Source organism: Epinephelus lanceolatus, chromosome 9 (genome assembly GCF_041903045.1).
Source record: "Epinephelus lanceolatus isolate andai-2023 chromosome 9, ASM4190304v1, whole genome shotgun sequence".
Taxonomy (NCBI): Eukaryota; Metazoa; Chordata; class Actinopteri; order Perciformes; family Serranidae; genus Epinephelus; species Epinephelus lanceolatus.
This window is the reverse complement of record NC_135742.1, coordinates 46,641,448-46,666,918: the sequence shown is the minus strand read 5'-3', so window position 1 is coordinate 46,666,918 and position 25,471 is coordinate 46,641,448. Positions and strand designations below refer to the sequence as shown.

The 25,471-nt window shown below is 45.2% G+C and overlaps 1 pseudogene; it reads right to left on the bottom strand.

Annotated features, from left to right (window-relative positions):
- Positions 1–13,824: 13,824 nt before the first annotated feature.
- LOC144464372 (uncharacterized) overlaps positions 13,825–25,471 on the bottom strand; it is a 36,237-nt pseudogene continuing 24,590 nt past the window's right edge.

Below are 25,471 nucleotides of genomic sequence, written 5' to 3'. Positions count from 1 at the left end.
GCTGAGAAGTCTGGAAATTAGGGTATGGAAAAGTATGGAATTTTGAAATTCCAAATGTGTAGGAACCCTGTGTCTAAAGTAATAACAATTCTGAGAATGGATATGTACTTTGGAAATGTCTTTCAGGTATTTTTTCAAATGGATGGATGACATTTTAGAAACAAAACCCTTCATTTATTTTTGACCCCATGATATGTTCCATCTTTACACTATGTGTGAGTTTGCCTATGTTTGGTTTGTCCAATAAATGCAAACTTATTTCTTCATAAAGAACATTTCTTGTCTTTTTTAAAGATTTTTTACCCCTATAACAAATAACAGCAACAATTCTAATAAATAAGATCAATAATGAATAAGCTAAAACTGTGAGGCTAAAAGAGAGTACTTTATATGAATGAAGTGCCAGTAGAAACAGTTCCATGTTCACTTGATCTGATTTAGGAGTCTAATGGCTGTTAAACAGTTTTTCCCCCACAGCAGAGTGGTCTGTCTTGTTTTGCACAATATCTACAAAGTAGTCAGGATGACGATGTGTTGTAACTTGAAGCGTTTTATTAACACGCTGGTGACATACAGGCTGACTGTTAAAATAGAAAGGCGAACCATATACACACTGCGACTGCGTGACAGGGTATCAAAGGTTATGCTCTGGACCAAATTGCAGTCCTTTAGGTAATCAGTGTGGTGATAACAAACAAAACTAGCTTATATGTTTTAATCACAACACAGCAAACCCAAACCTCAGCAATAATGCAATACTGCCTTAACCATTTTAACATGTTTTTCCTCTTGGTTATCACTGAATTACTGAGCTTGTTTACCCAATAGAGTATGTAACATACTCCAACATAACTCAATAACAGTCAATACATAGTGCAACTAATTTTGGGTTTGACCTCTCGTCTGTACCTTGTCCAGGAAGGGGTAGTCTTAGGTAAGGCTGTGCAGGTGATCATGATTATGATTTTGAGGTCAAACGATTTCAAAATTAATGAAATTGAGGGTAAACGTTTTTTGGTCACGGATGCCTGGAGATTTTATTTTGTCTTCTACAGAAGCCGCGCATGTGCAATACCGCCCCCTCCCCTCCTTTCCTCTATTCACTCCACGAGCTAGTCAAGTAGGTGAACTACGAATAATGCGAGGGGCAGGTGATCGTGGAAGATTTCAAAAACAGTGTGCGGAAAATGGCAGAGGGAGAGCAAGAGAGGTGTGTGTGTGTGTGGCCGAACTCGGCTGTGCGTGATATAGACCGGAGAATTGTAAATGCGTGACCATGTAGAGACAGAAATGACATGCCATCGTGTAAACAATATGATGGTGATTATGATTTTTTCCATAATCGAGCAGCCCTAGCCTTAGGGGTTGTTTCACTTGAGGGTGTTGAGGTGTATGTTGTGGTGTGGTGCTGTGCGGTGTGTGCTGCTTGTTGTGTTCAGATTTTACATCAGTGTGAGTGTTGTGTGTTTCTTTTGAATCAAGGAGGTGACATCTGTTCCGTCTGTACTCTTGTCCTTCACGTGTACATATGTGATATGATCTGTCAGTGTCAACAGGCTGGATGACAACTGCAGGCTTCTAGTGTCTGTGCTCCTGGAATCAGATGTGTTGTCCTCAGTGCAGCTGTGTCATCGGCCTGGCTGATCTGTCTTAGAATTTTTTCTGATGCTGCTCAGTTAGCTCTTCTGGAGTGAGCATCTCTGTGGCTGACGATCGTAGGCTGAAGCTGATGGTGGGTAATGGATAGGATGACACATAGGCGACGGCTCATAAGCAGCTGAGCTGGTGATCTGACGTCAACCGGAGTGTTGCGATGCTTAAGGAGGCTCAGATAGGGGTCTCTTTGGTTAGCTTTGACCTTTTCCATGAGTGATTTGGCAATCTGCACAAAATTTTCTGCAAGACCATTGCTCTGGGGATACTAAGGGCTCATCATGAAATGTTTGAACTCTCAGGTGCTGGCATAAGTTTCAGACTCCTTACACTTGAATTGAGGGCCATTGTCTGACATAGCAGTCTCTGGTATGCCATGTCTGGCTGCTTTCAGTTTGTGCATCACACCTGAAGCTGTTGTGCTGTATAGCTTGTCAAGCTCAAAATATCTGCTGTAATAGTCTGCAGTGAATGAAGTTCTCACTGTTCCATGTAAGTCAGTGGCAACTGTTTGCCAGGGCCTGTCTGGGATGTTGTGACTTATCATAGGTTCTTTAATGTTGGAGGGCCTGTGTTCGAGGTAGGTGGGGCACTTGCTTACCATTTCTTCTACCTGCTTGTTCATCCCAGGCCAGAACAAGATGTCATGGGCTTTCTGCTTGCATTTTTCAATGCCCATGTGACCTGCATGTATTCTGGACAGTATTTCTGTGTGTAGTGAGGTAAGCATGATGATTTTGTCATCCTTGAATATGATTCCATTCATTAATGAGAGTTCATCTCGGTGGTTCCAAAATTCTGCTATGCTCTGAGGGGACAGTCTCCTCTCATTTGGCCATCCATCCTTGATTGTTTTGCTCAGTAACATTAGCCATGTGTCTTTTTCAGTCTTGCCACAGGAATATCCCTGCCTGACCTGTGGATGATTGTGAAATCGTACCTCTGAAGTTGAAGTATCATCCTCTGTAGCCTTGGAGGCGCAGGTGCAGGTGGTTTTGGCATGATGGACTCAGGTGGCTTATGGTCACTCTCCACAACCATGTGATGGCCATAAACATTCTGATGGAAACATTTACATCCAAACAGAATGGCATACAGCTCTTTTTCAATCTGAGCACAGTTGACTTCACTGTCTGTCAGGGATTTGGACGCGTACCTGATGGACTTCCTTTCTTGTAGCAGGACTGCACCTAGTCCATACTTAGATGCATCAACTTGTAGCCTGGGCTCTTTACTAGGGTCAAAATATATTTGAACTGGACCTGGCTCTCGTGTGATTAACTCCTTAATTTTCCTGAATGTTTCATCATGTTGCGCATCCCACATGAATTCACTGGACTCTTTAAACAGGTGACGCATGGGTGCAAACTTTGACAGATAGTTGACCATGCCAAGAATAGTTTCTAGCTCACCTTTGTCTTTGGGTGGCTCCATGTCATGTAAGGCTGTAATCTTGGCTGGGTCTGGCTTGATCTCATCTTTAGTAATGCGGTGCCCAAAGTAGCTGACCTCTGTGGCACAGATTGTACTCTGCCCTGAACTGAGTTTGACTCCTCGCTCTCTGGAGCATCGCAACATTGCGCAGAGGTTCTTATCATGCTCTTCCTTGCTTTTGCCATAGATGAGAACATCATCAACTATCGCCAGGACTTCCTGTAAGCCTTCATATGTCTCATCAACTTTCCGTTGAAACTCGTCTTGAGCATATTTCAGTCCAAAAAGTAAACGGAGAAGTCGATACCGTCTGAATAGTGTTGTATGTGTGCAACTTGGATGACTCCTCTGTGAGCTTTACGGCCCAATAGCCGACCCTGGCATCCATACCACTGAAATAGCAGGCTCCTACTAACTTGGATGTGATGTCGTCAAGAGCAGGCAAAGGGTTATGTGGTCATTTAATAACCTTGTTCAAGTCTTTAGGGTTGAGACACACTCTTAGCTTGTCTTTACATTGCTTTTCTGCTGCCATCATTGAATTCACCCATTCGGTAGGTTCAGTGACTTTCATGATGGCATGTTGTTTTTCCATGCTTTGTAGCTCGTCTTTTAGGCAGTCACGCAGAGCAAGTGGGACACACCTTGGTGGGTGGACCACAGGTATTGCATTGGGGTCAATGTGGATTGTGCACTCACCAGGAAATAGTCCCATCCCTGTGAATACATCTGCAAACTCCTCCATGAGTGATAGCTCAGATGTGCCAGGAACTGACAGCAGGGCCGTCGCAACCGGACAGGCAAACTAGGCAATTGCCTAGGGCCCCGAGCTGGAAGGGGGCCCCCAGAGACAGCTGACATTGGTCCATATCAATGACAATATGATGGAACCCCTATAGACACTGCAACAATGACAACACATTGGAATCCCCCCTAATGGGGCCCCCTACTAGCTGCTGCTTGCAAGTGGCAGTGGAAGTAGGGTGACCAGACATCCCGCATTGTTTGGGACTGCACAGCATTTCTGTCTCTTTTTCACGCGTCACGCAAATTGAGACCATGTCCCGCATGATTGGTTGTCACCCGCGCTAGCATTGTTGGAGTACCGTAGTACTACGGTACCTCACGGTAACACTACTGTGGGATAAGTTCAAAGTCCAATCGCAAGAGGGTGAGTGTCCATGCGCCGTCCAATAACGGCGCGCGCTGGCCACCTGGCACTCAATATGCTGCTTTCATGACTGCCCAGAAATACCTGAACAGCCGAGCCGTGGCGGCACACAGGTATGTGATGTGTCAGAGGAGAAACAAGACTTTCACATTTCTCTCTTTGTGGCAGGTAACGGTCCACAAACCTCACCGAACTTTAGGGACTGTTCTTTACTTATGAAGGGACTGTTCTTTACTTGTCAGGGGAGGAGGGTGGCTGGTTGATTTTTATTTCATTTATTTATTTTATTTTGATCCCCCCTATGTTAATCACTGGTGGCGGGGGGCCTCCAAGGTGCCTCTTGCCTGGGGCCCCCAGAGTGAAACAGCCCTGACTGACAGTATGAGCTTGATGAGTCCAAAATCCAGACATGCTTTTAATTCTTGCACTGGGGTGAACGTGTATCAACAATATGGACTTTCAGCATTAATTGGGTGTACTTGTGTTGGCATTTTATGTTGCATTTGCCTCTGACAACTAGTCGCTCACCACCATAGCCATATAGTGGGCAGGTTGAGGGTTGTAGTACATACTGTAGTCCCACTGTTCTGAACACACATGTGGGAATCACATTAGTTGAAGCCCCAGTATCCAACTTAAAGCGAACTGCAGTTCTGTTTGGGCCAACTTGCACATCTGCATAGGCTTCTTCTGTGTCTTTAATTTCACTTCTTCGTGTTACTGCATCAATGAATAAATCCTCAGTGTCCATATTTTTGTCTGTTTCATTTTCACTTACTGTGTGCAATTCTTTTCCTTGTCTGGAACGACACACTTTTGTAAAATGGTTCTTCCACTTGTTGCATATATGGCACTGTTTTCCTTTTGCTGTGCAGCTGTCTTTCACTCTGTGTGCTCTGTTCCCGCAGTAGCCGCATACTTTATGGCCACTCCATCTCCCTCTACTTTGGGGACGTTACCTGAGTTTCTCTTTGTCTTGTCTTGCCGCGTTTTCCAGACTGTATTTTTTGAAGCCTACTGACTGATAGCATGAGCAGCTTGCTCATGTGGGCCGTGGTTGCCGCCAGCTATAGTTTTAAGCTGTGCTTGTGCTATTTCATGAGACCTGGCGATGTCTATTGCTTTTTCCAGCATTAGCTGTGAACCGACGCTCAGCAGCTTCTCCCTCACTCTCCATGAATGAATCCCAAAAACCATACGTCTCGTATCATCTCTTCGCTGTTAGCATAATAACAGTCTTTCACAAGCAGTCTCAAATCAATCACAAATTGTTCAATGGCTCATTAGCTCCCTGCACTTTCTCATGGAATTTGTAATTAGCGAATATGATATTCGCCTTCGGCATAAGGTACGCTTCAAAGTGGTCATAACATGATTTCAGTACCTTTCTTGTGTTATAAATGTCCTGCCTTTTTCTTCGACCCAGAGGAGTAAGTAGGTGCATTTTTCGTCCTCCCCTTTCTTCTCGAACGGACCAGAAAACATTAAATCCACGTGAAGCTTAAAGGAAATGGCCACTTTAGATACATATATACATGCACTAAGTGGAGTGGACTGCCCATGACAGGCGCTCCGAGCGGTTGGGGGGTTCAGTGCCTTGCTCAGGGACACCTCGGCAGTGTCCAGGAGGTGAACTGGCACCTCTCCAGCTACCAGTCTACGCTCCATATTTTAGTCCGGACAGGGACTTGAACAGGTGACCCTCCGGTTCCCAACCCAAGTCCCTATGGACTGAGCTACTGCCACGGTTTGTGAGCGTTTACAGAATCTCACATAGAATTGTGCTCTCCAGGCTCTCGTCTTGGCTCGATATCTCCGTGGCTCAATGTTACTTTGAAGGGCATCAGTGCAAACGTTGAGTCATTTATGAAATGAATGTCCAGCAAACTGTTCCTATCATCATGTTTCAAACGACAAAGTTAAATGACTGTAATAGAGGTGCAAAGCGATCAAAATGTTTATTTCCTGGTTAGCTGACAATGGGTTCTCAAAAGCCACACCTACCACACTGTCTCTATCACCAGTTAATTCGGCCACCAGTTAATCTGGCACACCCACGGCAAACGAGTGCAGCACAACACAGCATCTCTTTTCCCCTCCATTCATGAACCGGTATCGTAACAGCTCGGTCTAGATATTGTTTGCAGAAATGCACAAAGCGAAGCGGACAATTTAACCCTTCAATGTACATGTAACACTGTACACTGAGTTTTATTGTTGTGATCTCTTGATAGTGCGGCTAATGGGGTAACATCAACTTTAGTGGCCTCACCATTGCTTGTAGGAGTTAGTTTGTTTCACAGACACAAGGTCTTGCATGTAAACAAACTATCCTCCTTGTCCAACTCAGCACGACTATCCCACACAAATCACATACATTTATACCTTTTAATGTGGCCTTTAACAGAGCTACACATACAAAGAGAGAACTCAAAAGCCCCGTTCCCACCAAACGCTTTTGGTATGGTACCTTTGGAACCAAAGACATGGTACCTAGACCCTAGCATTTCCACTGCAAACAGTTCTCTTAAATGTGGGCAGGGTTGTTGTCGCTCACTGCTCCATTCAGCACTCACTGTGTTTCCTCATTACCGGTGACACAGATGGAAGTCTGTTCCTTGTTTATCGTCCACAAAACAGGGTTGCACACACACATTTTCAGAACAAAATAAAACAGGCTGCAGTGAGAGTCTCTCTCCATGGGATGCTAAAAAAAACTGTTTTGTGCATTTAATCTTTCTCAGGCAAGCTTGGGGGTTTAGTGTTGCCCACAGCAACGGATGTTCTCTCCATCCATGCTCAAAATTCTCCTTTTGGCAGTGATGAGCAGATTGATGATGCTGCTGAGTCAGAGCAGCTTAAATCCTTGCAATTTGAGGGGGCATCCAACCCTAATAACATGAGTGACAGTTAGCCCACAGCAATGGACATAATCTCAAAGGTTATGAGTGCAGCAAAAATTGTGGGTCTCATTGTTCCAACTGAGGCTCCTCCCCCAGTGGACAGAGTCTAGTCCCAGGAAGCAGCCTCCTGCCCTGTGATTGATGCTTATATGCAGATGCTCAGGAAGGTATGGAATGCCCCTGGTGGCGCACCTGAATTTAATGCAGGCTGCCGGAGACTAGCTAAGGTCCAGTATGTTCCCGTGACTTGAATAGGGGATATGCCTCCAGGTGAGTTGTTGGCTTTTATTCCAAGTATTTCCATGTGCCGAAAAAAGATGGTGGGTTACGTCCCATCCTAGACCTAAGGCGATTTAACGCCTTCATAAAGGTACTGCCTTTCAAGATGCTGACCACAGGTCAGATCTTGGAATCTGTAGAAAAAGGGGAGTTGTTCACTTCAATAGATCCACAGGACACTTACTTCCACATGCCCATCTGTCCAGACCACAGACCTTAATTTTGCCTTTCAAAGACAAGTCTATCAGTTCAAGGTCCTTCCTTTCAGCCACTCCCTTTCACTGAGGGTGTTTACCAGGGTGGTGAGGGCTGTCTTGTCTCCTCCCCAGATGTCAGGGATAAAAATCCTTCAGTATCTGGACAACAGGCTGACTTGTGCTCCATCTCAAAGCCAAGTTGTGGGGGCTCAGCCATTGCAGAGGTGGCTGAATGCCTTCAACCTCCACCCCAGGCGGGACAGGCATGTGAAACTTCAGGTGACATGTGCATGTCTTCAGGCTTTATTCTTATAGAGGGACAGGGCGTTTTTTTCTCTGGGGAGTCCCTCTTGGGTACATCCCATCGAAGGGAAGGACAGTGGTAACCACGGATGCCTCCCTCACAGGTTGGGGAGCAGTCTGGGGAGGCAGGATGGCGTGCGGTGTGTAGAAACCCCCTTGGGGCAATGAACACATAAATGTTTTAGAACTGAGAGCAGTTCACCTTGCCCTGAAAGCTCCCTTCCCCAACATTCAGGGCAGGCATGTCTTGATAAGAACAGACTTCCTGAGGGCAATTTATATTCCAGGTCTCATAAATCAGGCACCAGATCTCCTGTCCAGGACTGGTCCTCCCCCAGGAGAGTGGAGGCTTCATCCGAAGGGGTAGCCCTTTTATGGTCTCAGTTTGGCACAGCTCAGACTGACCTATTTGCATTTAGTCTCGCCACCAGACAATCAGAGATCTCCGCCTTCTGATAGTCTGGGAACACTCCTTTCTAAAGTGTGTTTAACACACTGGCGAAAACCGCCGGCAACAAAGCAACGCCTCTTGCATTTTTGAAAAGGACACGCCTTCTCGGAAATGTGCGCTCCCCCTTTTCTCGTCCGCAAGGAAACAAACACACAGAGAGCTTGAAAATGGATGCCGAGAGATTAAACTCCGTTTTATCAAACGTGTGCTCATCCGTGAAGAAAATATTTTTCCAGCAGATGTCTTAGTTACAGCATGATTGAGCTAACTGGAGTAGTTTCATGTCGTATCCGACAACAGGAGGCTTTTAACAGATGACGTCCTGATGTTAGCTTTGCTGCTAGTGTTAGCTGTCCCTGTCAGCTGCAGCCACCAATGCTCTCTAGACATCGTGATTTCCCAAAACTGAAAAAATACCACACATAGCAACACAAAACTGCTTTGCTAGCTCAATCATGTTGTAACTAAGATATCTGCTGGAAAAAATATTTTTTTCACGGACCGTTTAATGAGTTATTACCTATTACAGACACCGCTAACGGCTAAAAAATAGTAATGTTTGTTCAGTCATTGTGTTTATAGACTTTACAAACATCGGATTAGTCTACACGGTGATACAGTGATGTGAAAAATGTGATTATATACACACGTATATATATATATATATATATATATATATGCTCTGCTGGTTTTCTACCCGGAAGTATTTGTAAACAACAGGGAGATTCCCTCTATAGTCCGGCCGGACGGATGGGTCTTTTAGTTGGCGAGAATGTGTCGCCGCAAACGCGACAAACATCCACTAACTTTGACGGCGTTTTCCGCGAGCACGGCTGAGCCATTTTGTACCACTACACGTGTTTCTAGTGGGACTATGTTTACAAGCACAAGAGTTCAGCGAGCCACCGAAGGACTGCCCTGCGAATTACTATTGGTTCTGCAACATAGGGAGTTTTTTTAAACTGAAATTGTATCCGCCCATCTAAACACAAAATCAGGGAGAAAGTCATCAGTCTTTAGTTAAGCAAAGCGTCTAAAGACTGACTTGTGAGTCTAATTTGCATTAGCAAAGACCCACTGCAGTATGTGGTTCTTCGTTTCTACTAATACCACAGGTTCTCAACAGGATCACCCTGGGCCAATACAAGCTATTGTTGAGAGACAGGAGAGACCTTCTCTCCCAGGCAGAAGTCAGATATGGCATCCCAAACCAGCTGTCCTGCAGCTCTGGGCCTGGCCCCTTCTCAGTCCTTCTCTCATGGCTTAGATTAGGCTGTTCTTAGGACCTTAGGTGACGCCAGGGCCCCCTCCACTCATACTAACTATGACCAGAAGTGGAGGGTCTTCTCTGCATGGTGTCACAATAGGCGGGAGGACCCAGTTACTTGCCCTATCGAGCTAGTTCTACACTTTCTGCAGTCACTTCTGGACTCAGAAATGGCGGCTAGCACTACTCGGGTGTACACTGCTGCTATATCCCACTTCCATGAGGCAGTGGGGGGCGTTACAGTGGGGAAACATTCCTTAGTATGTTAGTTCATCAAAGGTGCGTACCCCCTGCAACCATGCAGGGCCCCCAGAGCTCCATCCTGGGATCTCCCTCTCGTGCTAAGGTCCCTTACTCAAGCTCCCTATGAATCCATAGAGCAGTCCACCCTTAAGTGTCTGTCTCATAAAACAGCTCTCCTCTAGACTATATGTTCTGCCAAGAGAGTGAGTGAACTACATGCACTGTCTGCTATATCCCCCAGCAGCTGTGGTTCAGGAGGTAGAGCGGGTCATCCACTAATCGGAAGATTAGTGTCGAAGCATCCTTCAATTTTTTATATAAAGTGCTGTTTAGCCTATTATAAATATAAATTAAAATTAAGTTTACAGTGAAAAGACAATATTGACAACAAACAACACTGGCAGGAAATCAGACAGCACGACCTAGTGTTGGCAACACTGATTACTTAGGAGCCATTTTCTTGTGACAAGGCAGAAGCTTTTATGATTTGCATTAATTTTCATGTCACTGTGAAGCCTATTCCATTCTCTAATGGCCTTGACAGAAAAGGAGGATTGACCAAAAGCAGAGTTTCTTTGTGGAACCTTGCAGTCCCCTCTCGATGCAGATCTTAATGCCCTTGTTCTCTGCTCAGAACAGGCTATCACATATTTTTTCAATGGAGGGGGGGCAACATTGTGAATTATTTTATGAATTAAACGAATATATGAGGAGGTAATTAGATTATCAAAACTTAGTAGGTTGTATTTGGAAAGAATGTTGCAGTGGTGGTACTATCTTGGTTTCCTATCCAGTATTTTTAGGGCCTGTCCATACAGGGATTTGATCGGTTTTAATGTGGTTTGGTTGGCCTGCGTCCAGCATGGCAAACAATAACTCATGTAAGGAAGGATCATCGCATTCAGGTACATTTTGGCAGCTTCAGTTGTTAGAGAGCTCCTAATGTGACGGAAATTGAGGATGTTAAGTTTCAAAACATGAGCCATTTTTTAATGTCGTTTAAAGATCAGATTTGAGTCAAGAGTAACTCCTGGTATTTAACTTCATCAGCATTTTTTATCATTTGTCCTCTCACAAATACATTGGGATACACACTTTTCTTACTTTGTTTATTAAAATACATGGTCACTGTCTTATCTGTATTCAGCGTAAGGCAAGATTGATCAAGCCATTCCGCTACTCTGTCCATAGCGTCAGATAATTTGGCAGCAACTTCAGCATGATTTTTTCCATGGGTAAATAAGACTGTGTCATCCGCGTACATTATTGTTTCTACTTTGTCACAGACTGTGGGGAGGTCATTGACGTAAATAGAGAATAAAAGAGGGCCGAGAATCGATCCTTGAGGCACCCCCATACTACATGGTTGGATGTCTGATAATTTATTTTTGATTTTAACACACTGAGAGCGATTCGCCAGGTAAGATTGCAGCCATTTAAGTATGTTATCTGAGAGCTTGAATTTGGTTAGTTTGGAGAGGAGAACAGAATGACTCACAGTGTCAAATGCCTTACGTAGGTCCAGAAAGACAGCTCCTATTACCCCACCTTTGTCAAGCCTATCCCTGATGACCTCAAGGAAGTAACAGCAGGCCGTTTCAGTAGAATGATTTGCACGAAAACCGAATTGCATGGGATGTAGTAATTTTTCTTTATCAATATGAGACTTCAACTGTTCTGCAACCACTTTTTCAAGCAATTTGGAGATGGCGGGGAGTATACTAATAGGTCTGTAATTTGTCACTTCTGGCAGTCACCTGATTTAAAAACTGGAGTTACGATGGCTGACTTAAGGGCTGATGGAAAAACACACTTATCCAATGAGAGATAAGTGATATGCATAAGAGGTGGGGCTAATATGTCTTTATGTTTTTTAAGAAAGGCCGGATCAAGTCCCCAGATGTCTTTAGCTTTGGAGTTTGACATTGAGGCAAGAATTTTGGTAACACATGATTCATTTACATGAGAAAAATACAGTACTGGGTCTTCCGTCGTTTGTACTCTAGGTATTGTACATGATGTATTGTTTAGAAAAGATCTACACAACTCAGTCACAGAGGTAATAAATATGGTATTAAAAATATTTGCCACCTCATGGCTATCGGTAACTGTACTGTGAGCGGCCATTCTAAGCTCTAGGGTGCTGTTTTTTTTTTTCTGTTCCCTACCAGATAGTTTGTCAATGCAGTTCCAGATTATCTTGCTATTTCCCTTGGCTTGTTGAATGATATTTAAAAAGAAATTTGCTTTGGCCTTTCTGAACTGTCTGGTCACTTTGTTTCTGAGGCTTTTAAAAGCTAGTCGATCAGTTTCTAGTCCAGATTTCAAGGATTTTTTTCAGAGCCATATCCTTGTTTTTTATTAGCTGTCCTAGCTCTTCAGTGAACCATGGCAGAGGCTGTCTTCGTTTACGCTTAAAAAATTTTGTTTGAGTGAATTTGAGCAGGAGCTCTGAGACAATAGCTTGTAACTCCTTACATGCCAGCTCACAGTTTACACTTTCAGTCACTCTGTCCCATTTTATTGATTTTAATTCATTTTCTAAGCGATCCAGATCCTTTTTGTGGATAAATGATGTTGGTGTATCCTCTCTTATTCCATTATCTGCTCTATATCTTAGCTTATTTAACCGTCATGACACTAAAGTCAGATTGTGATCGGAGATACCTGTGATCAGATTATAGCTTTTAGAGACGCGATCAGGACGATTAGTGAAAATTAAGTCCAGTAATGTCTTGGAAGACTTTGTGATTTTTGTAGGATTTTTAATAGTCTGGGTCAACTGGTACTTGTCTGCCAGGACCTTTAGTTTTTTACGTCTGGATTTATCAAGCCAATCAAGATTAAAGTCTCCCATTAGGATGAGTTCTTTGTTGTTACAGGTTTTGAGAATTTCCGCCAAGTTGTTAAAAAATATATCCTTCTCTTTGGGTGGTCTATATAGAACTATAACGTTAAAACTCATTTCAGAGGAGAGCATGATTTTAACACCAACACATTCTATGGCATTTTTCGGAAGATCGAGTTGTCTGCATTGTAAACTGTTCTTAACATATAACAACACTCCTCCACCTTTACCATGGGAGCGGTCTCTTCTGAAGGTGTTATAGCCTGTGTTGTTTATTGAATAGCGATGATGTGAAGATGATGAAGGACACTCCGCTGACACCGTCTTGCTTGTATATAGAAAGGTTTATTACAAGAAGTACAGCATCAAATCAAGCGCCTAGGAAGCCTGAGAGAGAGTTCGAAGCCAAATATGAACTGCTCTGAATAACGGCTCAGTTTACCCTGCATATATAGGTTGGTTGTTTTGATGAACTTTGAAACAAAATGTGACAAGTGACAGAGACAATCTAGCTGGAATCCAACCTTTCATCTTACTTATCTATCCTTGACCTAAGCCATAATAAAATCTTGACCTGGGCCCCTAACTAATCATATAAGACCCCGGTCGTCACATAACATGTGGCACGTCAGATACTACACCTGCAATGTTAATGATGCCTTGGGGAATAGCTGGTGTTAGCCACGTCTCAGATAGACCCAGAAAGTCCAAGTTGGAGTCTGCCACAAGTTTTTCCAGTTGCTCAGTTTTAGACATCATGCTTCTAATATTAATATGTCCCCCAAATACCCCTTTTGGTTTAACTTTTGGGTCCCAAAGGACCTTAGCATGATTTACTGTTTGGAAGAACTGTGTATTTTTTTGTCTTAATGATACTTTGTTTGCTGGACAATAAGCTTTGGATCGGGGACCTTTGGCGCTGGCGGAGGCGTCATCCAGATGGTCAGCTGTAGGTGTTGGAAGTACACCTGGGGCTGCTGGAACCGCCTGGTGCCTCAGTGCGGCCCTGCCGCAGGTGAACTCTGGCCGCTGGAGCGGTGCTGTATCTGCCGCTGCTGTATCTGCCGCTGCTAAGCTACCGCTGGTTGGCGGCGTCATCCAGATGGTCAGCTGTAGGCCGCGGGCATCCAACCTGCACCCAGGTTGGAGTTGCCGGTGTTGGAAGTACACCTGGGGCTGCTAGGACTGCCTGGTCCCTCAGCGCGACCCCACCGCAGATGCACTCTGGCTGCTGGAGCGGTGCTGTATCTGCCGCTGCTAAGCTACCACTGGTTGGCGGCTCGGTGGTGGCGTCATCCAGGTGGTCAGCTGTAGGCCGCGGGCATCCAGCCCGCACCCAGGTTGGAGTTGCCAGTGTTGGAAGTACACCTGGGGCTGCTAGGACCGCCTGGTCCCTCAGCGCGGCCCCGCTGCAGGTGAACTCTGGTCGCTGGAGCGGTGCTGTATCTGCCGTTGCTGCCGCTGCTAAGCTACTGCTGGTTGGAGGCTCAGTGGCAGCGTCTTCCAGATGGTCAGCTGAAGGCCGCAGGCATCCAACCCGCTCCCAGGTTGGAGTTGCTGGTGTTGGAAGTACACCTGGGGCTGCTAGGACCACCTGGTCCCTCAGCGCGGCCCCGCTGCAGGTGAACTCTGGTAGCTGGAGCGGTGCTGTATCTGCCGCTGCTAAGCTACCGCTGGTTGGTGGCTCGGTGGCGGCGTCATCCACGTGGTCAGCTGTAGGCCGCGGGCATCCAGCCCGCACCCAGGTTGGAGTTGCCGGTGTTGGAAGTACACCTGGGGCTGCTAGGACCACCTGGTCCCTCAGCGCGACCCCACCGCAGGTGAACTCTGGTAGCTGGAGCGGTGCTGTATCTGCCGTTGCTGCCGCTGCTAAGCTACTGCTGGTTGGCGGCTCGGTGGCAGCGTCATCCAGATGGTCAGCTGTAGGCCGTGGGCATCCAGCCCGCACCCAGGTTGGAGTTGCCGGTGTTGGAAGTACACCTGGGGCTGCTAGGACCGCCTGGTCCCTCAGCGCAGCCCCGCCACAGGTGAACTCTGGTAGCTGGAGCGGTGCTGTATCTGCCGTTGCTGCCGCTGCTAAGCTACTGCTGGTTGGCGGCTCGGTGGCAGCGTCATCCAGATGGTCAGCTGTAGGCCGCGGGCATCCAGCCCACACCCAGGTTGGAGTTGCCGGTGTTGGAAGTACACCTGGGGCTGCTAGGACTGCCTGGTCCCTCAGCGCGGCCCCGCTGCAGATGCACTCTGGCTGCTGGAGCAGCGCTGTATTGCCGCATGAAGTCAGGACCTCCGACGCTGCATCGCGAAGCCAGCTGGTGGAATGAGCTCGGGGGAGCAGCACTGCACAAGGTGAGGCAGTTGTCAGTTCAGAGGCAGTTATCAGCCAGGAAAACTGTATACTCTGTTGCCACGTTAACATCGGGCTCCAGGGTGATGTTAGCTGCGGTGGTTGTGCTAGCATTAGCTGTATTAGCAGGGCTAAGAGATTGTTGTTGTTAGCAGGGCTAGCAGTATTGGGGGGCGGTGGACCGGGATTAATTTCAATGTCGCCTGCCAGGAGCAAAATGACTGCCAGATATTTGAGCCTGGTTGATGTGCCAGCTAAGCTGGCTTGGTCTTGCTTAGCAGGATCAGTCCGGGCATAGCCATTGTCCAGGAAAGAGGAGAACAGCAAGTGTTGGCTTGCAGAGAGGGGAAAGTAGTCGTTGCCGTCGGATGCAGTTGTGTGTGGGTGTCTTATCAAAAGCTGAAATAAACCGCAAGCAAGGAACAGATGAAACATGCAGCCATAGAAGAGGGCTGAATGTTTTCTTGTTGCTGTAGCTCTGGTTGGTTTTAAAAGCGAGTTTAAGTGAGGGCTCGCCGCAGCGTCTGACCTGCGTGTACTGCGTCCAGTATAAGTTTGCGCATTAAAAGTATCCGGTACTTACAGTACCCAGCGGGGCAGCCCCCCCCCTCTCTGCTCCAACACTGACTGACAGCTGACTCCACTCATAGCACTCATAGCACTGGCGATCTGAACCGGTCAGTGGCGAAAAAAGCACTTTTAATGCACAAACTTATACGGGACGCATTTGCCTCCGTTACGGTTTTAGCTCGTTTCGCGGCTCCCAGTTGCATCTGCCTCCCTCAATACTGAACCAATTTTAGAACGAGTTGTACCCATGAATCATACGCACACATACACATGGGGAAATAGGGCCCAGGTTGAAAAATACCGAAGTTGTCCTTTAAGAGTAAATATTATCAAAAATCCCAAAAGCTGAATGTCAAACAAAAAGGAGCCAAAACAGCAGCGTGGATTCAGGGAGAGGTGGATGAATATTGGCCAAACAATTTACCAGGGTTTCTACAAGAGAAGGCACACAACTGCAATTTAGTAGATGAATGAGTATAATGAAAACTAGCACTTTAGGAAAAATGAACTCATACATACCACTCTGCAAAGCCACAGTGATGCCCAAGAGAGCAGGAGGATAAAAGGCTCAGCGCCGCAGGTCAGCTGCACCAAAAACGCACAGGGAAATAGTCAGCTGGGAACTGAGTGACAGAGCCGCTGGATGGCAGACAATTGTGGACTTACCGAAAGGGACAGGTAAGTGCACCTAAGGAAGGCTTCTGGTGGAGCAATGCATCCCCACACAGCCCCAGCAGCCGGCCATGCTACAAAGGGTGGAGATCGCATTACCAAAATGCCTGTTTTATGAACACATGAACAAAGGAAGACTAGCAGAGTGCATTACCTGAATGGAGAGGATTTTAGAGATGGGCAAACAATACCGGAACTCTGAAGCTTGTGCTAGTCTAATGAACCGCTATGCATCAACTCTTAGTATCCGAGCTTGTATTAAGCAACAACTGTCACACGACTGACGAGCTTGAACGCTTTGGCGCTTTACTATGCTATGATGCCTCAGTGACACTTCAAGTTGTGGGTTTTGAGAGAGGAGTTTGTATGTTGCAAGCTATGGCGAGTGTTCCAATTGGCAAGAGGTGGTCCCCTGTGTGGGCGCATTTCAACTTGATAACACCAACCAAGGCAAGATGTGATTTCTGATATTCAAATTTTATCATCATCATGACCTTAGTACAACCTGGGACCTAAGACTACATATATTTTCATTCAGGTGCGTTGCTTGATATGCACACACGAGTTGTCATACAACAACAACACCTCATCCACCTTTCCTGGCTGTTACAGGCCATTATTTGTCAGACAAATTAGCACTTAACACTGTCCTTTTAGGAGTTCAAAAGTTCTCTGTGTCACACACAGCAGCCAACTTCGCTGATGCAACTAAAGACATCATAGCTGAGTGGGGTATTACAGACAGGGTCACTGGTATGATCACAGATGGGGCCCACAACATTGTTGCAAGTGTCAACCAGCTGGGTATTAGACACAACCAAGCCACTATAGAGCTGTCTGAGGAGAAAAGGGTAGGAGGGTCCAAGGCTATTCCCCTCATTAAAATGCTTAAACACTTCATCGCGGGACAGTGTGGTCAAATGCCCCATGGTATTGGTGCCAAATTGGCAACTAATTTAAACAAAAATCTGATGGAAAAGTTAAGTCAGCTGGAAAAGGTTATAGCCTTATTGGTCGCCATGTTGCTTGACCGCAGATTTAAAGAATTGGCATTTTGCAACCAGGGACACAGTCAAACTGCAGTCGAACGACCAACTTGTGAGTGCGCAAATGTGATAGCAAGTTAAACTCCAACAGTATCAACTCCTGTGGTGCCTTCACCAAGAGCAGGGCCATCTAACCAACTGGACTTCAACCTCTGGGCCGTATTGGCCCTATTGGATAATCATGTGGAGGCTCAAAATCAAATAACCAACTCCAGTGCCAGTGCCACTGTGAAAGTGCAGAGGTAAGGTGTTGTGTACATTCCCTATGTGCCTGTAAAAATTTAAAAACGTGATTTTTTTTTCTCCAGTCACTAATGTGTATTTTTTTTGCATCCCCGGGTATTTGAAGGAACCACACATGGGAAGATCTGAAGACCCTCTGAAGTACTGGATGACCGAGAAAGCAGTGTATCCCAACTTATTCAAACTAGTGCCCAAGTGTCTATGTACACCTGCATCTTCTGTCCCTTGCAAGAGAATCTTATCTTAGGCTGGGGAAATAGTCAGTCAAAAAAGGAGCCGTTTGAAGCCCAGCACTGTGGAAAAAATCCTGTTTCTCAATATAATTCTGTGAAACTAAACGTTGCACAAAGCACTGCCACTTTTTACAATGCCCGTGTTTAAAAGCACAACTACCAACACTTCTATCAGATCACACTTCACTAATATGGCATAAAAAGAAAAAACATATAATTGATATCTTTGTATGTATGAATGAAATACAGCCTGAAAACTATAGTCATACAAAAATTGATGTTCAAATGCTGTACCTGTATAGCTCTGCAGATTGCGTTCAGGAAACGTGTTTTGTTCTCTCACTTTGGGTGAAGGATCAAATCCAACCATGAACACATGGCTTTATATTTTTGTCTAATATTTACTGTCATTGCTATACAAAGAGACAGAAGCCACATCGCTAAAGGTTGTGTATAACTTCAAATCTGTTGATGAACATGCAGCTTCATACAGAGTTTTACACATTTGGGATTGAAACTGATGTTTTATGAAACAGCTGCTATAATTCCACCCTGCCACCAGATGTCACTGTTCCTCCTCACAGTGAATCAGAATCAGAATCAGAAATACTTTATTGATCCCCGAGGGGAAATTATTTATGTTACAGGTGCTCCTTGCAAGAGAGGAAAGATACGTCAAAATATAAGAAATTTAAACAATAGTATTTACAAATATATAGTTAAATAAACAGGAATTACTAACAAACATAAACGTAAATAAATATATATATACATATATATATTGTAAGTTGAACAAGATTATTTACACAAACAGAATATGTACAGTCAGGGTGAAATGGGGTTATTGCACAAGTTACATTGGATTATTGCAGTGTGTGTGTGAAAAAGTCTCAGGGCCACTCAGGGAGGAGTTGTACAGTTTGATGGCCACAGGCAGGAATGATTTCCTGTGGCGCTCAGTGGTACATCTTGGTGGTATGAGTCTCCCGCTGAAAGTACTCTTGTGCCTGACCAGCACATGGTGGAGTGGGTGGGAGACATTGTCCAAGATAGTTCGTAGCTTAGACAGCATCCTCCTCTCTGACACCACCATCAGAGAGTCACACTCCGTTCCCACAACATCACTGGCCTTGCGGATCAGTTTGTTGAGTCTGTTGGCGTCCGCCACCCTCAGCTTGCTGCCCCAGCACAAAACAGCATAGAGGATAGCACTGGCCACCACAGACTCATAGAAAATCCTCAGCATAGTCCGGCAGATGTTGAAGAACCTCAGTCACCTCAGAAAATAGAAAGGGCTCTGGCCCTTCCTGTAGAGAGCATTAGTGTTCTTAGCCCAGTCCAGTTTATTGTCAATGTGTACCCCCAGGTACTTATAGTCCTCTACAATGTCCACACTGACCCCCTGGATGGAAACAGGGGTCACCGGTGTCTTGGTCCTCCTCAGATCCACAGCCAGTTTTTTTGTCTTTGCCACGTTGAGCTGCAGATGGTTCTGCTCACACCATGTGACAAAGTCATCCACAACAGCCCTGTACTCATCCTCATCACCCTTGGTGATACATCCAACTATAGCAGAGTCATCAGAAAACTTCTGAAGATGGCAGGTCTCAGTGCAATAGCTGAAGTCTGTGATGTAGAGGGTGAAGAGGAAGGGAGAGAGGACAGTCCCCTGCGGGGCCCCGGTATTGCTGACCACTCTGTCTGTCACACAGCGTTGCAAGCGCACATACTGCGGTCTGCCAGTCAAGTAGTCTACAATCCAGGACACCAGGGGGGCATCCACCTGCATTGCTGTCAGCTTGTCACCCAGTAGAGCTGGACGTATGGTGTTGAACGCACTAGAGAAGTCAAAAAACATGACCCTCACAGTGCTCGCCAGCTTATCCAAGTGGGCATAGACACGGTTGAGCAGGTAGATGATGGCGTCCTCAACTCCAAGTCGGGGCTGATAGGTGAACTGGAGAGGGTCCAAAAGTGGTTTGACCATGGGCCGGAGCTGCTCCAAAATGAGTCTCTCCAGGGTCTTCATGATGTGGGAGGTCAATGTCACGGGTCTGTAGTCCTTGGAGCCACTGGGACACGACGTCTTTGGTACAGGAACGAGGCAGGATGTCTTCCACAGCAAGGGGACCCTCTGGAGACTCAGGCTCATGTTGAAGACATGATGAAGTACTCCACATAGCTGGGGGGCACAGGCTTTGAGCACCCTGGGGCTGACACCATCAGGGCCTGCAGCCTTATTTGAGTGGAGTCTCATCAGCTGTCTTCTCACATGGTCAGCAGTGAAGCACATTGTGGAGGTGACGACACGTGGGGGAGGGGTGTAGTCCTCATGATGGAGAGTGCAGTCATTCTGGCCACGGGGGGAGGAGGTGTGAGGAAGGGGGGGGGGGGGGGGGGGGTCAAGCAGGAGGGCGTTGAGGTGTGAGAGGGAGGAGGGCAGAGTGGGAGATGTCTGACCAAGACAGACAGCAGAAGAGTCAAGGGGAGGATGGGAAGGGCCAGTAGTGTCAAATCTGTTAAAAAACAGATTCAGTTCATTGGCCCTGTCCATGCTGCATTCAACTCCTCTGTGGTTGTTGGTCCTGAAGCCAGTGATGGTCCTCATTCCACTCCAGACCTCTCTCATGTTGTTCTGCTGGAGTTTCCTCTCCAGCTTCCTCCTGTACCTCTCCTTAGCCTCCCTTATCTTCATCTTCAGCTCCCCCTGTATTGTTCTCACCTCCTCCCTGTTACCAGCTCTGAAGGCCCTCTTCTTTGAGTTGAGGATGACTTTGATGTCCTTTGTTACCCACGGTTTGTTATTTGGATAACAATGGACAGTCCTGGCTGGGACAGTGGAGTCCACACAGAAGCTGATGTAGTCCGTGATGCATTCTGTGAGCCTGTCGATGTCCTCCCCATGTGGCTCACAGAGTGCCTGCCAGTCTGTCACCCCAAAACAGCCCTGCAGTGTCTCATAAGCCTCCTCCGACCATCTCCTCACTGTCCTCATGGTCGCAAGCTGGCTCTTGACTAGTGGTACATAGCAGGGGTTGAGGTGCACCAGGTTGTGGTCTGACCTACCCAGAGGGGGGAGCAGCTGTATGCATCTTTGGCATTTGCATACAGCAAGTCCAGTGTTCTCTCCTCTCTGGTAGGACAGCTCACATACTGTGTAAATGTGGGCAATGTTGTTTCCATGGTGACATGGTTGAAGTCACCCGAGATAGCTATGAAGGCACTCGGGTGTTTAGTCTGCAGGCGGGCTATGGCAGAGTGAATGACGTCACATGCCGACGTTGGGTTGGCAGAGGGGGGGATGTAAACAGTTACAATAATGGCATGTGAAAACTCCCCGGGCAAATAACACGGCCTGAGTCCAACAGCAAACAGTCCCAAAGCTCCGAATAATTTTCGGTACAAAATGAAAGAAAGCCTCAATGTTTCACAAGGCTTCATTTGCCCATCACTATTGGATTGTGGGCCACGCCAGACAGGCCACAGCCATCAGGAAGGGAGCGGAGGAAAAGAGAGAGACAGGTGTGGCCACACCTCTATATATACAGTAAGAGCGCATGGTGCCGCCCCAGAGTCTGGATGCGCAGCAAGTTGGAACAGTGCCATATGGTGGCAGGGAGGGAGACGATCTGTCACATAGCCTATATCTAGTTAGACTGTGTGTTTTTGCTTTATAATATTGTCAGTAAAAGAATATACATGCTGCCTATTTAATGTTGCGCAGAGGCGAATGATTCCACCAACCCCTGCTTTATCAAGATATCCAAAATCCTCCAATCTTTACTATTCATATAGTCATTTTGGTTATTATTTCTAATTATTAATCAGAGTGCCATATTAAAATTTAGGTATATTTTATGACACTGTGTTTGTTTGTTATTATATATCTTTTCAGAAGGTGGTGCCTGATAAGGGGACTGAATAGAAATTAAATGATATAATTTAATATAATTATTAATTATTTTTAATAATCATTTATTATCTCTGATAGCCATTTTAATATTTCTAACCACAAGTTTTCAACACCACCTCTGATCATGTCCCTCATCATTCCAGCACACAGAAAGATGCTGCATTTGCATACTGTGGATCAGCCAGAGCTCTGCTCACAGGAATGACATCATTAGGCTCCTCTGCCTTCTAAAGAAGAAAAAGAAAAAGACGTTATCCCAATTGCACTTAAGTAATTCATAATGATAAGATTCTATTTTAAACTCATGAATCAGTCAATCAATCAATCAATCAATCAATCAATTTTATTTATAAAGTCCAATATCACAAATCACAGTTTGCCTCACAGGGCTTTACAGCATATCCCTCTGTCCTTGGGACCCTCACAGCAGATAAGGAAAAACTCCCCCCAAAAAAACCTTTAACAGGGGAAGAATTCTGGAAGAGGGGTCCCTCTTCCAGGACGGACAGATGTGCAATAGATGTCGTACAGAACAGATCAACATAATAAATTAACAGTAATCCCTTAGAGTGGCGAGGGTGTCCCATGGTTTGGCTTCGCTTTCATACACTTCCCCTTAATTAGGAGTGCCCTCCACAGCTGCGAGTGTAACTTGATTTGGAGTGACACTTGGTAGTGAAGTGGTAGTGGGTTTTTGTTTTGGTCAGACATTTTAATGTTCATCCAAACATATTTCAATGCAGAGTTTGGATAGATAAAGACAGAAAAATTGGAGAAATGTTACATAATAAATCTTTTATTTGTACTTGCTAAATACCACATCCTTACAAATTCAGGAGTTCTAAACTGGTCTTTCCTGTATGCAATCATGAACTCAGTGAACATACTGATGCCAGTAAATAGTCAAAGAACTCCAAAGCTACGAGGACTGTACTGATGCAACCTTTTTTTTTCCACAAACTTTATTCAAATCTTTAAGACAAAATACAAGACAATACAAATAGCTTTATCAACATGGAAGTATAGGGCATACAGTGTTAAGAAAAGTAAAATATATATATATATATATATATATATATATATATATCACATTTGTCATTTGTCACTGCAGGCATGTTAGCATGTGGACATTACTGACGTACTGATGTATTGCGGTAAGCGAGTTGTGTTATTTCTGGTGTTTCTGTGACAGCATCTCTGTACCGCTCTGGTGAATTCTACTAGCCTGCTTTCTGCTTTCTCACTTCAGTTGCTTTAACATCTACTTCAAGTCTTAACCCACAATAGTTCTGTTTAAGCACTTATAGCTCTCCTCCTTTTTATGACTTCCCTGCTAATCTCTTAGCTGTTTTTTGCACGTTACTAGCCTTGGTAGCTACATTAGCTTTACAGTTAGTGATGGCTTCTCCCTCTCCTCTTTCTTGCTCGGTGTGCCAAATGTTTAGCTATGCCTCTGCCTCCTTTAGCGACAGTGGTAATTGTAACAAGTGTAGCTTATTTGCTGTGTTGGAGGCGAGGCTTAGTGAACTAGAAGCGCAGCTCCGCACCATGGAAAACCATTCAGTAGCTGCAGTAGTTAGCCAGCCCCCTGTAGCTGGTACGGAGCCACATAGCATAGCCTCCGCTAGCGGTCCTCCAGTAACACCCGTACAGCCGGGAGGTTGGGTAACCGTTCGCCAGAGGCATAGCTCCAAGCCGAAGCTCACGGCTCACCACCAGCCTGTTCACGTTTCCAACCGCTTTTCTCCACTCAGCGACACACCCGCTGACGATAAAACTCTGGTTATTGGCAGCTCTATTCTGAGGCGACATTGAATCAAATTTAAAACTGCTGGCTAAAGCTAAACGTAGATTCAGTAAGATTGTTATTCACGTCGGCGGCAATGACACCCGGTTACGCCAATCGGAGGTCACTAAAATTAATATTGCCTCGGTGTGTGAATATGCAAAAACGATGTCGGACGATGTAATTTTCTCTGGACCCCTCCCAAATCTGACCAGTGATGACATGTTTAGCCGCATGTCATCATTTAATCGCTGGCTGTCCAGGTGGTGTCCAGCAAACAATGTGGGTTTCGTTAATAATTGGCAAACTTTCTGGGGAAAACCTGGTCTTACTAGGAGAGACGGCATTCATCCCACTTTGGATGGAGCTGCTCTCATTTCTAGGAACCTGGCAAATTTTATTAGTAATTCAAGTCCCTGACAACCCAGAGTTGAGATCAGGACTCAGAGTCGCAGTCCTATACGCTTCTCTGAGCTTCTAGTTCAGTTACCCAGCCATAGTTTTCATAGTTTTATACAAACAGTGTCTGTCCCCCAACTACCTAAATTATTTAAATCCAAAATTAAACACAGAGAAGTTGTGCATAACAACCTCATAAAAATTAAAACCTCTTCTGTGACAGAAAGACAAAACAGGAGAATTAAATGCGGACTGTTAAATATCAGGTCTCTATCATCTAAAGCAGTGTTAGTAAACGAATTAATTTCAGATAATCATATTGATTTATTCAGTCTCACCGAAACCTGGCTATGTCCAGATGAATATGTTAGTCTAAATGAATCCACTCCTCCCAGTCATAACAATACCCACATTCCTCGAGGCAGCGGCCGAGGAGGGGGAGTTGCAGCCATTATTAACTCTAGTCTGTTAATCAGCCCTAAACCTAAAATAGATTATAATTCATTTGAAAGCCTCGTTCTTAGTCTTTTACATCGGACCTGGAAAACCTCGCAGCCACTTTTATTTGTTATGGTGTACCGTGCTCCTGGCCTGTATTCTGAATTTGTTTCTGAATTCTCAGAAACAAATCCAGTTTAGTTCTTAAATCAGATAAAGTTATTATTGTAGGCGATTTTAACATTCATGTCGACGTTGATAATGACTCCCTGGCTACCGCGTTTATTTCATTATTAGACTCCATTGGCTTCAGTCAGGGTGTACATGAACCCACTCACTGTTTTAACCATACCCTCGATCTAGTTCTGATGTATGGAATTGAAATTGATAACCTAACAGTCTTTCCACAGAATCCCTCGCTATCGGATCATTATTTGATGACGTTTGATTTCTTTTTACTCGATTACACGCCACTCAGCAACAGTTACTATACTAGATGTTTATCAGATAGTGCTGTCGCAAAATTTAAGGAAAAGATTACTCTGTCATTAAATTCAATACCAAGTCCTTCAGTAACAGAGGTTTCCCGTGCCGACTTTAACCTCTCCCGAATTGATCATCTTGTCGATAGCGCTGTGGGCTCGCTGCGAACAACACTCGACTCTGTAGCTCCTCTTATAAAGAAGTTAACAAAGCAAAGAAAGTTCACTCCTTGGTATAACTCTCAAACCCGTAAGTTAAAACAAATATCGTGAAAATTTGAAAGGAATTGGCGATTAACCAAACTGGAAGAATCTCGTTTAATCTGGGCAGACAGTCTCAAAACGTATAAGAGGGGCCTCCACAATGCCAGAGCAAATTATTACTCAGTATTAATAGAAGAAAACAAGAATAACCCCAGGTTCCTTTCAGCACTGTAGCCAGGCTGACTGAGAGTCAAAGCTCTATTGAGCCTTGTATTCCTTTAGCCCTTAGCAGTAATGATTTCATGAGCTTTTTTAATGACAAAATTCTAACTATTAGAGGCAAAATTCATGACCTCCTGTCCTCAGATAGTACCTATCTAACCTCAAACACA